Source organism: Emys orbicularis, chromosome 2 (assembly GCF_028017835.1).
Source record: "Emys orbicularis isolate rEmyOrb1 chromosome 2, rEmyOrb1.hap1, whole genome shotgun sequence".
NCBI lineage: Eukaryota > Metazoa > Chordata > Testudines > Emydidae > Emys > Emys orbicularis.
In genome coordinates this window covers 160,778,878-160,793,112 of record NC_088684.1, presented here as the reverse complement: position 1 = coordinate 160,793,112, position 14,235 = coordinate 160,778,878, and the positions used below count along the sequence as shown (strand labels likewise).

Sequence of the window (14,235 nt, the reverse complement as noted above, 5' to 3'; positions counted from 1 at the left end):
CAATTGCCTCAACAAGGGACTTCTGCAATTGTCCGGTAAGCCTAATTTCATTACTAGGCAAATTGGTTGAAACTATAGTAAAGAACAGAATTGTCAGAAACACAGCTGAACACAACATGTTGCAGAAGAATCAACACGGCTTTTGTAAAGAGAAATTATGCCTCACCAATGTATTAGTATCCTTTGACGGGGTCAATAAACATGTGGGCAAGGGTGATCTTGGGGATATAGTATGCCTGAACTTTCAGACAGCCTTTGACAAGGTCCCACACCAAAGGCTCTTAAGCAAAATAACCAGTCATGGAATAAGAGGGAAAGTCCTCTCACAGATCAGTAACTGATTAAAAGGCCGAAAACCATTTCAACATATTCATTACTGATCTGGAGAAAATGGTAAACAGTGAGGAGGCAAAGTTTGCAGACAATGCAAAATTACTCAAGATAATTAAGTCCAAAGCTGACTGCGAAGAGTTACAAGGGATTTCACTAAACTGGGTGGCTGGGCAACAAAATGGCAGATTAAATTCAATGTTGATAAATGCAAAGTAATGCACATTGGAAAACATAATCACAACTATACACACAAAATGATGGGGACTAAATAAGCTGTTACCATTCTAGAAAGAGATCTTGGGGTCATTGTGGATAGTTCGATAGTTCTCTAAAAACATCTGATCATTGTGCAGCAGCAGTCAAAAAAGCTAACAGAACGTTAGTATCCATTGGGAAAGGGATAGTTACTAAAGCAGAAAATATCATAATGCCTCTCTGTATAAATCCATGATATGCCCATACCTAGACTACTGAGTGCAGATCTGGTCACCCCAGCTCAAAAAAAAAAAAAAAATAGAATTGGAAAAAGTACAGAGAAGGGCAACAAAAATGATTAGAGGTATGGAACACTTTCCATATCTGGAGAAGTTAAAAAGACTGGAACTAAGCAGGGATATAATAGAGGTTTATAAAATCATGAATGGTGTGGAGAAAGTGACTAAGGATGTGTCACTTCACATAACACATGAACCAAGGCCCACTCAATGAAAATTAATAAATAGCAGGTTTAAAACAAACATGGGGAGTACTTTTTCACATAACTCAGTCAACCTTTGGAATTCATTTCCAGGGATGTTCTGAAGGCCAAAAGTATAACTTGGTTCAAAAAAGAATAAAATAAGTTCACGGAGGATAGGTCTATCAATGGCTATTAGCCAAGATGATCAGGGATGCAACCCCATGCTCTCGGTGTCCCTAAACCTCTGACTGCCAGAAGCTGTGAGTGGATGACAGGGGATGGATAACTCAGTAATCGTCCTGTTCTGTTCATTCCCTCTGAATCGTTTGGCACTGGCCACTGTCGGAAGACAGGATACTGGGCTAACGGACCACTGGTCTGACCCAGTGTGGCCATTCTTATGTAGTAAATTATAATTATTTGTTAAAGTATGATTAATGTTGTGTGTGTTCATTTATTCCGTTTATCTGAAACCAAGAATGGAAGACGCTTTCATCCCTTTTAAAATATGTACCTTTTTCAGTGTCAAAATTTGAGCATTAAAAATTATATGCTGGTGAAATAACAGTCATCACTTTTCTGTTCCCCTATGTACTATGGCACATCATGACATCACTGTTTTAGGATATGAATCATGTAATACAAAGTGCCTCAATAGAGAGATGCAGGTACATCGTGTTAATGTATAAATTTTTTTACTGTTTACAGAACAGAACATTCTTGTCCATATAATATTCACATTACAAAGAATAAAGTATTTAAATTAAAATAGTAATTATTTGAAGATAATCTATATTTTCCCCAGAGTATTAATTGCAATTCAATGTTCCCTACATGGTGTTCACCTGTCTAGGCATTCTGTAGACTATCTATAAAGCACAGTGGTCAGTGGTAAAACCAGAGGTTGGCCGTGGTTGTGGCTGGATAATGGTACATAACATCAGACTCATGCCAGGAGTTCATTCATCTCTCTGTCACTCTGTGCTTGTGCAAGCTGGAGGAACACTGTTGCCTCTCAGTTCAGAAAACACAAAAATAGATCAAAAATAATATGTTCTGCAATATATCTGACTGATCCAAAACTCAACTACTGCAAATATGATCATTTGCAATGCAAGATATTTGCCACTTTCTAAATCAGATACATTTACTGACAAGAAACATTCACTTTTGAATCCATCACTAACCTTTTGAAACCAACGTGTCAGCTTTTTCTAATATATCATATTTTCAAACCTGATATGTTGCATGAGGAACAGCTATATCACCCACTTGACACAATATGCAACATTTGCTGAAATAAATCGAGTCAGAACTGAACTTAATATATCAAGAACTAAACTTGATACATCAATTCAGTAAAAGGTACATGAAGTGCTGAACTCGATATTTCAGTCTTCAGAGAGGGATGCTTATGTGATTTGATGGAAGATAATGAGAGAAAACATTTGGATTAAAAGCAAATATACCCAGTGTATCACTTGTTTTGCTATGATGTGTGACATCAGTAACAATGGAATAAAAAACAGAGACCATAGGGTTTTAAAATAAAAGATGTGCAAAATGATTTTTGATAAATACTTCAATGATTGCTTAGAAAAAGATTGAAATAGTGATGGGAACAAAAAGGAATTTCAAGCAAGTACACCTAGAATAAACATTTTTCATGTATGTGATATAACTCATCTGATGACCTCAAAGGGCTCTGTCACGTTCATGTACGCGCTGCATCCGTGATCTCTGTCCCAGTCTCTGCATGGACACTATTTCCAAGTGACAGCCTTCTATCTGCACCTCTCCCAGAGTGGAACCCTGTGATTCATGCTGCTCTAGACTGGATCATCAGGATACAACCCCCCTCCCTAAACACACACACACTTTTTACCAACTGTACTGTTACAGTTACAGGGAGAATGGTGCCTTAGACCCCATTCCCCCTTTGCAATCCTTCTCGAGTGCACTGCTTAGGTTTTGCTACCTTCACCTCTCTCTGGATGGAACCTGCAGTTGCACCACTCTTAGGCTGGATCCCTAGGTGGCAGCCCTGTTTCCAACCATGATAACTCAGCAGGCCCAAATGGATTGGGGGGCCTGCAATCAACTTCCCTCTAGGAATATCTGACCAGTGGCTGATTAAAGTGATACAAAACCGATTCTTCAAAACAAATGTACTGTACATTCACCCAAACATATATAGCAATCGGAGAAAAGTAAACAACACAGCATGATAGGCACAACAATAATAAATCATAATAATACCACCTAGCTCTTATATTGTGTTTTTCCATCAGCAGGGCTTAAAGTGCTTTACAAAGTAGATCATTATCCCCATTTTACAGATGAGTAAACACAAGCCTAAATACCTTTGATCTTACCTCAACCTTAACATTCCCTCGCACGTTTTGGTAAGTTCTACTTAGGTCAGGTACCTGCACCTCTGGGCTGGGAGAGAGAAACTCTCCTACTGCAGACGCTGTTGTCAGTCACTCTACATCTGTGTCTCCCATCAGCAACTTTCCTTGAGCAGCTGTTGACAACTCATCCGCTCCCAACTCCCTTTCTCTAGGGGGCCTTTATAAGCATTTTATGTCATTTTGATCTATAAGCTTGTTGCCTCGACAAAGCAGCTGGGTCACTTGTACTGGAGCCTGGAAATCACCTCTTCACAGCTCGGCTATTGACTTTCGAGGGTTTGCCGTCCTGTTTCTTACCTGGACTATTGTGTTGCCTCCCTACTTTTTTACCCAACAGCTCACTATTAAACGGTACCAGTAAATTCCCACCTTCCAATAGCGCAATATAACTATGCATTGACTATCTTAATAGGTAGGTCACATAATCATAAAATTAGTACAGACGAACCTCCACAGGCTCTATAAACATTAATTAAGACTCTCGTAACCCTCTTATGAGGTATAATGAAGGATTATTACCTCCTGTTTACAGTTAGAGCAACTGAGGCACAGGAAAGTAAAATGATTTGCTCATGGTCCTAGAAGGAGTTTCAGACATAGCTGGGAGAAGTCATATATCCTGAGTTCCAGAGGCAAATACTCAGCTGGTGTAAATTGTTATAACTCCACTGACTTCAATAGAGCTTTGGCCATATAAGTACCTAAGGTAGAGAGATATATGATGATTTGCGCAAGCTAAGGTTAAGAATCTACTCTACACTGACATGAAAACTGACAAGGGTTTGCGTTGTGCCTGTCTTCAGGTGAGATGATGAGATAATTGTTAGGTATAATATTTACTAATATACAAGTGGCTACTTTTTTACTTCATTCACAAGGCAAAATGACCATGTATGCAGACAGGGTGTTTGCTCACCACAACACATGATTAGTGTAGCACTGGATCATCTAAAGACTCAAGGGCCAAACTCTGCTCTCATTTACACAAATCAATTGCAGAATAACCCACTGGAATTACCTGTATTATATCAAAAACATAACCCATACCTGCTACTTAAGGAGGTGGTCTTGGAATAATCTTCACTTTGGCCAGGCAACAAGTTACAGTAGCAATAATTGATATATTGATGTTCACCTATATCCACAACTCTGTGTGTATATATGCTAGTGCCACTGAACTACATCTGAATGCATTCACATGTAACGACTAAACAACTTCTACATTGCATCACTATTTTCCTAACAGTGTGCTCCCTATTGTCACATAAAAGGAGTCTTCTGGAAAGGTAATGTATCAGTTTCCATGGCTGTCTCATCTGTATCATTGATTGGTGCACTAGCTTCAGTGGTGGACAAATCATGGTCAGCTCTCAGTGTGTTTCTTCTAGGAAATTTATCAGTGTCAATGGCTTACTCTATCACTTGGTAAATTAAGTATATATCTGGTCAACAGGCAACATATCCATTGACATAATAAAAAGTCAATATTATATTGAAGCTGTGTCAGAGCCAATATGGTGTGACAAAGTTCCTCCTCTATCTTGGTGGGTCCTGCGCTTATTGGCGGATTCAACATGTGGGTTGGGGAACAGCCCAGAGACCTTCCCCTCTGGAAGAACCCACAGTCCAGGTCAATTGGGAGGTTTGGGGGGAACCCGGGCCCACCCTCTACTCCGGGTTCCAGCCCAGGGCCCTGTGGACTGCAGCTGTCTATAGTGCCTCCTGTAACAGCTGCATGACAGCTACAACTCCCTGGGCTACTTCCCCATGGCCTCCTCCAATCACCTTCCTTATTCTCACCACAGGACCTTCCTCCTGGTGTCTGATAACGCCTGTGCTCCTCAGTCCTCCAGCAGCACACCCTCTCACTCTCAGCTCCTTGCACCTCTTGCTCCCAGCTCCTCACACTCCTACCACAAACTGAAGTGAGATCCTTTTTAAAACCCAGGTGCCCTGATTAGCCTGCCTTAATTGATTCTAGAAGCTTCTTCTTAATTGGCTCCAGGTGTCCTAATTAGCCTGCCTGCCTTAACTGGTTCTAGCAGGTTCCTGATTACTCTAGTGCAGCCGCTGCTCTGGTCACTCAGGGAACAGAAAAATACTCATCCAGTGACCAGTATATTTGCTCTCTACCAGACTCCTGTACCCCACTGGTCTGGGTCTGTCACAATGGATACTCTTGATATAGCTGTATGACATTAAGTTAGTGACTTATTTGATAGCTTATTTTTCTGGTACAGTATATTATCAATCAGATTTAACAGCGGATGTATTTTTTCCAGAATGACCACGTATTCATTTCAGTATAATATTTCTTAAAAGATAACTTGTATAGTTCAATATTTATAACGTATTCTATGCCTAAAATTTTAATTGAGTGACACCTCCAATCTCAGGTTGTGCTTATTGAAAGGAGGGGACATTTTGTGAGAATTAATTGGGTTTATGGATTAGCCAACTAAGAATGAGGTTCTAATGTATGTGTTTAAATTAAAAGAGCATTCCTGGGATTATGGATGGAAAGATAAAGCACATTTTTTCCAACTATCCTAATATCACCTTCCGTTCTGTGCTTTTGTGTTCTAATCTTAAACATTTGGTGCATATACAAATAATATCTGCTAATGCATGTGCAACTGATTTTCAGGGTTACCCAGACTTAGGAGGATGAAACACCTCCTTACCATAACTGACAAAATACACTTACATCTGTGTATATACTAATGCTGAGACTTCCACGTTCAAATTGAGAATAATTATGGCTGGAGACAGGGCAGGATCCAAAAAGGGGGGAGGGTAGAGATCTCCTGCTGCCACCCTGGGGGCAGCTGTGGGAATCTTGTGCAATTTAGAACATTGTTAGTGATACTCTAATTATATAGAATATCAGGGTTGGAAGGGACCTCAGGAGGTCATCTAGTCCAACCCCCTGCTCATGGCAGGACCAATCCCCAACTAAATCATCCCAGCCAGGGCTTTGTCAAGCCTGACCTTAAAAACCTCTAAGGAAGGAGATTCCACCATCTTCCTAGGTAACCCATTCCAGTGCTTCACCACCCTCCTAGTGAAAAAGTTTTTCCTAATATCCAACCTAAACCTCCCCCACTGTAACTTGAGACCATTACTCCTTGTTCTGTCATCTGGTACCACTGAGAACAGTCTAGATCCATCCTCTTTGGAACCCCCTTTCAGGTAGTTGAAAGCAGCTATCAGATCCCCCCTCATTCTTCTCTTCTGCAGACTAAACAATCCCAGTTCCCTCAGCCTCTCCTCATAAGTCATGTGCTCCAGCCACCTAATCATTTTTGCTGCCCTCTGCTGGACTCTTTCCAATTTTTCCACATCCTTCTTGTAGTGTGGGGCCCAAAACTGGACACAATACTCCAGATGAGGCCTCACCAATGTTGAATAGAGGGGAATGATCACGTCCCTTGATCTGCTGGCAATGCCCCTACTTATACAGCCCAAAATGCTGTTAGCCTTCTTGGCAACAAGGGCACACTGTCAACTCATATTCAGCTTCTGGTCCACTGTAACCCCTAGGTCCTTTTCTGCAGCACTGCTGCCTAGCCATTCGGTCCCTAGTCTGTAGCAGTCCATGGGATTCTTCCGTCCTAAGTGCAGGACTATGCACTTGTCCTTGTTGAACCTCATCAGGTTTCTTTTGGCCAATCCTCTAATTTGTCTAGGTTCCTCTGTATCCTATCCCTACCCTCCAGCGTATCTACCACTCCTCCCATTTTAGTGTCATCTGCAAACTTGCTGAGAGTGCAGTCCACGCCATCCTCCAGATCATTAATGAAGATATTGAACAAAACCGGCCCCAGGACTGACCCTTGGGACACTCCGTTTGAAACTGGCTGCCAACTAGACATGCAGCCATTGATCACTACCCGTTGAGCCCGAGAATCTAGCCAGCTTTCTATCCACCTTATAATCCATTCATCCAGCCCATACTTCTTTAACTTGCCGGCAAGAATACTGTGGAAGACCGTATCAAAAGCTTTGCTAAAGTCAAGGAATAACACATCCACTGCTTTCCCCTCATCCACAGAGCCAGTTATCTCCTCATAGAAGGCAATTAGGTTAGTCAGGCATGACTTGCCCTTGGTGAATCCATGCTGACTGTTCCTGATCACTTTCCTCTCCTCTAAGTGCTTCAGAATTGATTCCTTGAGGACCTGCTCCATGATTTTTCCAGGGACTGAGGTGAGGCTGACTGGCCTGTAGTTCCCCGGATCCTCCTTCTTCCCTTTTTTAAAGATGGGCACTACATTAGCCTTTTTCCAGTCATCCGGGACCTCCCCCGATCGCCATGAGTTTTCAAAGATAATGGCCAATGGCTCTGCAATCACATCCGCCAACTCCTTTAGCACCCTCGGATGCAGTGCATCCGGCCCCATGGATTTGTGCTCATCCAGCTTTTCTAAATAGTCCCCATAATGGTTCCCTGAGGGTCTGTTCTGCCAATCCAGGATCACTGGTGCATGAAGTGCTCTGGCCTACATCCCATAAACTGAGGAGCTATGACCAGGTGGTATAGGACAGCCATGTTGGCTTTATGCTAGCTGGCTATTCCCCTATGCAAGGGGAATCATCAACTGTCTGTGTAAGCCAGAATGGTACAAAAAAGATGGAGAGGGGCCAAGGTTTTAATCCAAGATAGTAAAACTTTCAGCCCCATCTGGCCCAATAGTCTAATGCCAGCAAATCTCACTGCTGTGCAATAGATCAGAGTTGATGTCCCAAGAGTCCCAAGGTTTCAGGATTAAGTTGTAATACTGAGAGGGGTTCTCCCACCAGGGCAGGTAATTCACCTCCCTGAGAGGCAGTAGTAGCTAGGTTGATGGAAGAATTCTTCTGTCAATCTGGCACTGTCTATACTGGGGTTAAGTAAGTATATATCTCTCAGGGGTGTGGATTTTTATGCTGATGTAAATTTCCAGTGTGGACCAGCCCTGAGAGTGTGTACTCAATCCTCAGTGTCAGAAAGCCAGTTGCAGCAGAGTCAGTCTCTTAGCAACACACTGGGCACAGCTGATCCTGCAGGGGCTGCCTGATTGACTGCACTTACTGACTGGTGGAGGGGTGGAACTAAGCTACTACTTGTCCCAGCAGCAACCAGAGCTTGCTGGCTGCTCAGTGTGTTCCAAGTACATTAGATCCTGCTTCCTGCTCATGCTCAGCGTGCTATTGTCCCACTTCAGTTCCTGCACTTCTCCATCCTTGACACCCCTAGCTCCAATCCCCGGCTCCACTTCCCGACCACGTCCTCGGCTCATCCACTGGCTCTGGCATTCGGCTTCTGATCCCTGCATCTGACCTTCAGCTCCGCTCTCGCCTACACTGCCAGGTATCCCAGTGCCCTGATTCTTGACTCCGGCTCTGCCCCACTCTAAACTCCAGGCCTTGCCACCCCCTTGGTTATGACCATTAGGATCGACTGCTCACATCCCATTTGTGACCCTGACAGCCAGAAAGGAAGAAGATCTTCCTTCTGCAAAATCCTCAGTGACACCTGAACAGGCCAAATAAGGAATTATATTTTGAAGAATCCCAGAACATAAATCCCTTTCAGGGACAATACTATCAGCCAATCTATGTGGATTAATATATTTTGATTTCTTCTTCCTACTCCCTGTTCTACTTGCTAGATAAATTCTATATCTAGCTTTATTGAGATTATTCTGATCAAGAATACTCTCCATGCTTTGAGAAGGAAAACAGATTCAAGCATTCGAGGTGCACGAATGAAATTTTGGAATAAGACCACCAACACACTAAGCTAAACAAGAGGATATCTTTTTAAAAGTTGAGAAAAACACCAGACATCAGAATCTGCCCTGTATAAGTGTCATTATGTCAAACTTAAGTGTTTCAGCAAAACTCCCCAAGAGGATGAAACCTATGTAAGCAAAGAAAGCACTTTAGAACCTCAGAGTTACAAACACCAGAGTTATGAACTGACCAGTCAACCATACATCTCATTTGGAACCGGGAGGACACAATCAGGCAGCAGCAGAAACCAAAAACAAAACAAAACCCAAACCCAAAAACCAAAAAAGTAAATATAGTACACTACTGTGTTACATGTAAACTACTAAAAAAAAGGGGGGGGGAAGCAGCATTTTTCTTCTGCACAGTAAAGTTTCAAAGCTGTATTAAGTCAGTGTTCAGATGTAAACTTTTGAAAGAACCATAACGTTTTGTTCAGAGTTACAAACAACCTCCATTCCCAAGCTGTTTGTAACTCTGAGGTTCTACTGTACTGTGAGTGGTAAACAAATTAAATTAGGTCTGTCAATTAATCACAGTTAATGCCTGTGATTATGTGAAAACAAAATTAATGTGTTAATTTTTTTAACATGTTAATCACATATGTCTGGGCGGGGAGGGAGGCATCGGCAGCTAGGGGCTGAAGCCCCAGCCTGGAGCTCCAGAGGTGGGGTGGAGGGGGTAGCCCAAGCAGGGCTGGAGTCCTACACTCTGAGTGGGGCTGAAGCCTGAATACCCAAGGACCGAGTGGGACTGAAGCCTGGATCCCCAAGGACCGAGTGGGACTGAAGCCTGGATCCCTGAGTGGGGCTGAAGTTCTGAGGGGGGCTGTAGCCTGGAGGCTTGAGCTGGGCTGAAGCTCCAAATCCCACACTCCAAGAGGGGCTGAAGCCTAGAGTCCCGAGCAGGGCTGAAACTCAGAGCCCCCAGCTGGGCTGAAGCCCAGAGCTCAGTGCTCCAAGCCCTCCGCTCTGAGTGGGGCTGAAGAAAGGGGGTCACAATTTTTTCTAGTAGCAGGGTGACCATTTTTTTAAAGTCCAAATGGGGTCACCAGCACAAAATTTTGAGAAACACTGCCATAGAGAATAGGGGTCTGGTGAGCTCAGTCATTCTGCACCAGCCTCTCCTCCCGTGCCGCATGCCAAGTCTCTGAGGTAAAACTCCACCCTCCCTTGCAAACAAGGGCTCACCCAGTTGAAAGGAGTTATGTAAAAATAATAATTCTATATTTGAAAGGTGCACTTTCATGATAAAAAGCAACAGAGAGTCCTGTGGCACCTTTAAGACTAACAGATGCATTGGAGCATAAGCTTTCGTGGGTAAAGAGAATCTCTTTTTCATGATAAAGAGATTGCACTACAGTACTTGTATGAGGTGAACAGAAAATACTATTTCTTTTGTTTATCCTTTTTACAGTGGAAATATTTGTAATAAAAATAATGATATAAAGTGAGCACTGTACACTTTGTATTCTGTGTTGTAATTGAAATCAATATATTTGAAAATGTAGAAAACACTCAAAATATTTAAATAAGTGGTATTCTATTATTGTTTAACAGTGCAATTAAAACTGTGATTAATTGCAATTTTTTTTAAATCTCATGATTAATCGTGATTAATTTTTTTAATCGTTTGACAGCCCTAAATTAAATTCATCTTCCTTGGCTGTCTCACTTTTACCTCTTACTGCCTATAATAAACACCAGCCAAAGCTTTTATTCATCCTAACACAGTCTGAGAATGAATTATAGCCAGGTGCAAGTGAGAAAACAGCATTCAGCCTGCATTATCTATTAATGCTCATGACACTGTCACTGAGTAGGCAATAAGGTCACGATGCCCCTATTTAGATGCTCTCTATTTAGAAACCTAACGACAGGGCTTGAAAGTTCCCCTTGCTCAATCACCCCATGTAAGTAAAAGGCTTGTCCTAGTGTGGCAAGGGAACCTATACTATCCATTGCAGCAGAATTTAAGGTTTCATTTATAATAAAATAAGTATTTAGCCCTTAGGCTTGTGAAGACAAACTGCTGTGCAAATGTGCACTAAATATAAACTAATGTATTTTCATCATCTTGAGTCTGCAGAAAGCCAGCTGCAGTGCCTCAGTGGCTGCTCATTGCTTTGGCAAGAAGCAGCAATCAAACTAACAAGGGCCTGGTCAGTTTTGCTATTGCTATTAGGAACCCTGTGAGCTCCAGTGAGTACAGAAGTGAACACTACTCTTCCTCCCCTTGAAGCAGCAGCCAAGAGGAGATGTAGAGTAGCAGAAACTGTCTCTATGCTCAGTAGCTAGAAAGCTCTGTGGGAGGCATGGCATAGCAAAGAGTCTCTCTTTTTCCATCAACATTCTTCTTAATTTTAAAAAACAAAAGATCTCTTTGTATCAGAGAAAATGGAAGAAATCTAACAGAAGTTGAGCCTTTTAGTGGGCCAAATACCCTCAACCATAAATGTAAGTATAATAAATATAACACACTGCATCACTCAGCAATTACTCTGTCACACTTCTATTACTAACAAACCATTTTTCAGCATATCAAAATGCAATAATGTTTCAATATGTGTGAATTATTTAATGTTACTGTGCTGCATATATAAGAGAGACAAAGTGGGTAAGATAATATCTTTTAGTGGATCAACTTCTGTTGGTGCAAGAGACAAGCATTCAAGCTACACACAGTGCTTGTCTCTTTCACCAACAGAAGTTGGTCCACTAAAAGATATTACCTCAACCACCCTGTCTCTCCAATATCCTGGGACCAACATGGCTATAAGTACACTGCATGTATAACACAGATAAGGAATCAATGACCGGGAGCACATTAAATGTAATGAATGTTGAATAAAATCAAAATTATGACGACAATTCTATTTAAGTTCAATGCTTGAAATTTTAAATAATAATTGGTTGTGAAGTTCTTAGAAGCTGGAAAATAGCACTCAATTTTGTAACAATAGATTGTTGATTTAATACAAAAACTGAATCTTAAAGTTATGTTCCTCAATTTCAGAGAAACAGAAGCTAGAGGTGAATGGAATCAAATGTCAGAAGCTATTAAAACACTGAAAGCCTTAATTGACTTGATCTCTTCAAAGCTGCTTTCAAAGGCGATATCATCACAAAGGTACAGAAGAAGCAACATCTATAAAGACTTTACAGTGCACTCTCAGAGATACTGCGCTAACCATACCTTTGACCACTCCTAGTCTCTTTGAGTGCAACCCCTCTCATACCGCAGGCCCCGGGTACTAAATGTGATTACCTCAGCAGGCTCCAGTTATGTTCAGTACCTGCAGTTCATAGATTCATAGATTATAAGGCCAGAAGGGACACTGTGATCATCGACTCTGACTTCCTTCATAACACAGGCCATGGCACTTCTCTATCAGAACAACAGCATATTTTTTAGAAAAACATCCAATCTTGATTTAAAATCTTCCAGTGATGGAGAACTCACCACAACCCTGGGTAAGTTGTTCCAATGGTTAATTACCCACTCCTTCAGGACCTGTTGCCTCTTTTCCACCTCAGTATGTTCTCCCTGGGAATTGTTCACCCACTAGTCCACCCCATCTCTCTCTCTCCACACAATCCTTTTTACCATTAAGTATCCGTTTGATCTTTAGACTCCCAGCCTTGTCAAAGCAGCTGTGTAACTTCGAGCTGGAGTTTAGAAGTAGGCCGTTGTCTTGTAATTGCTCCCTGAGTGTTTGTTGGGAGGTTGTTTATCTAGAGCCATTTCTGCTTGTTTTTCCAACAGCCCCCAATTAAACTAGACCAAGACATTTGTTACCTCTGACCCCTTTGTGGCCGCCCCACTCACTGTCTGAGGCCTCCAGCCATCACCTTTCTTGGGGGTGAGGGAGACCTCACATTCCCGTTCCTCCAGACCAGGGATTTAGGCTACAATTTCTTCTGACCTTCACTGTGATTGCCAAGTTCTGTTACCTCCTAGGGGCTATAACAGGGTTTACCAGCTAGCCATTACATTATTTATTATTAAATAAAGCCATGCATGTATTTAGAACAAAATCATTACAGAGAAAGCACATCTTGAAAACAATAAATAGCTTATATGCCTATCTAAGCTTACCAGGTGTCACCCACCTTCACATGGAGACGCTGGTAGGTTTCAAAGTCCTTCAAACCCTTCCAGCAGTGTTTTGCACTCTTGGTGAAAGTCTCCTGTCAGTTCTTGGATCGAGTAAGGATGACCCGTCCCCACTCCCCCCAGAAGCAAGCTGCCCATTTTATACAATTCTTGGTTCTTTGCTGGGCCTCTGGAACCTGGTCAAAACCAGTAAGTATATGCAATGGTATTTCTGCCACCTTTATTTACTTGTCTAGACATCTGCGGTAATTACCCCCAGTGGTGTTAGTTCTCGATAGTTCATTCATGCTTAAGTGACTTCCCCATCATCACTGCATTGCATATCTTATTAACCTCTTCAAACCCAGACAGTAACAATACAAGTGAGACAGGAGAACTGAGTTACACATATCCTTTCATAATAATAAATCAGAAGTTTCCCAGTTCTCCACAACATTCATACAGGCAAGTCTAACAACACATCATAACTATACACTAACTTTACTTCACTGACCAGGTCACATACAGTATTCATAATATTATTGACAGATCAGTATTCTTAAATTTTTCAAGAGCAGCTCCATGTCTGCTACATTAATGACTTAAATTACTTATATTTTAAATTATTTGCATTATTAAAATCATTTTACTCTAAAAGGGAACAAAACCATCAAGCTTGCTAGGGTATGCTGCTAAAAATCAACAACTTCTTTGTCAACTAGTTTCAGAAGTCCTTCCATAGAAGTCTGATTGCTACGACTGTACTAGAAAATGGGAAAACAACCCCCCGCTTTCCCCTGAAAAAAACCCAATATCAAAATATTAGTAGAGATAGCCTATTTCCGCTGAAACTTTCAATCTTAACATAAATGTATCAGGCTTAAACTGGAATTCTATAAAGAGAAAGGAAATTCACTTCTCACAGCTATATATTCCAAA

At 41.6% G+C, this 14,235-nt stretch overlaps 1 protein-coding gene across 2 annotated transcripts in view; it reads right to left on the bottom strand.

Annotated features, from left to right (window-relative positions):
- Nucleotides 1-14,235, bottom strand: part of CTNND2 (catenin delta 2) — a 535,412-nt gene that overhangs the window by 239,812 nt on the left and 281,365 nt on the right. The window lies entirely within an intron of this gene.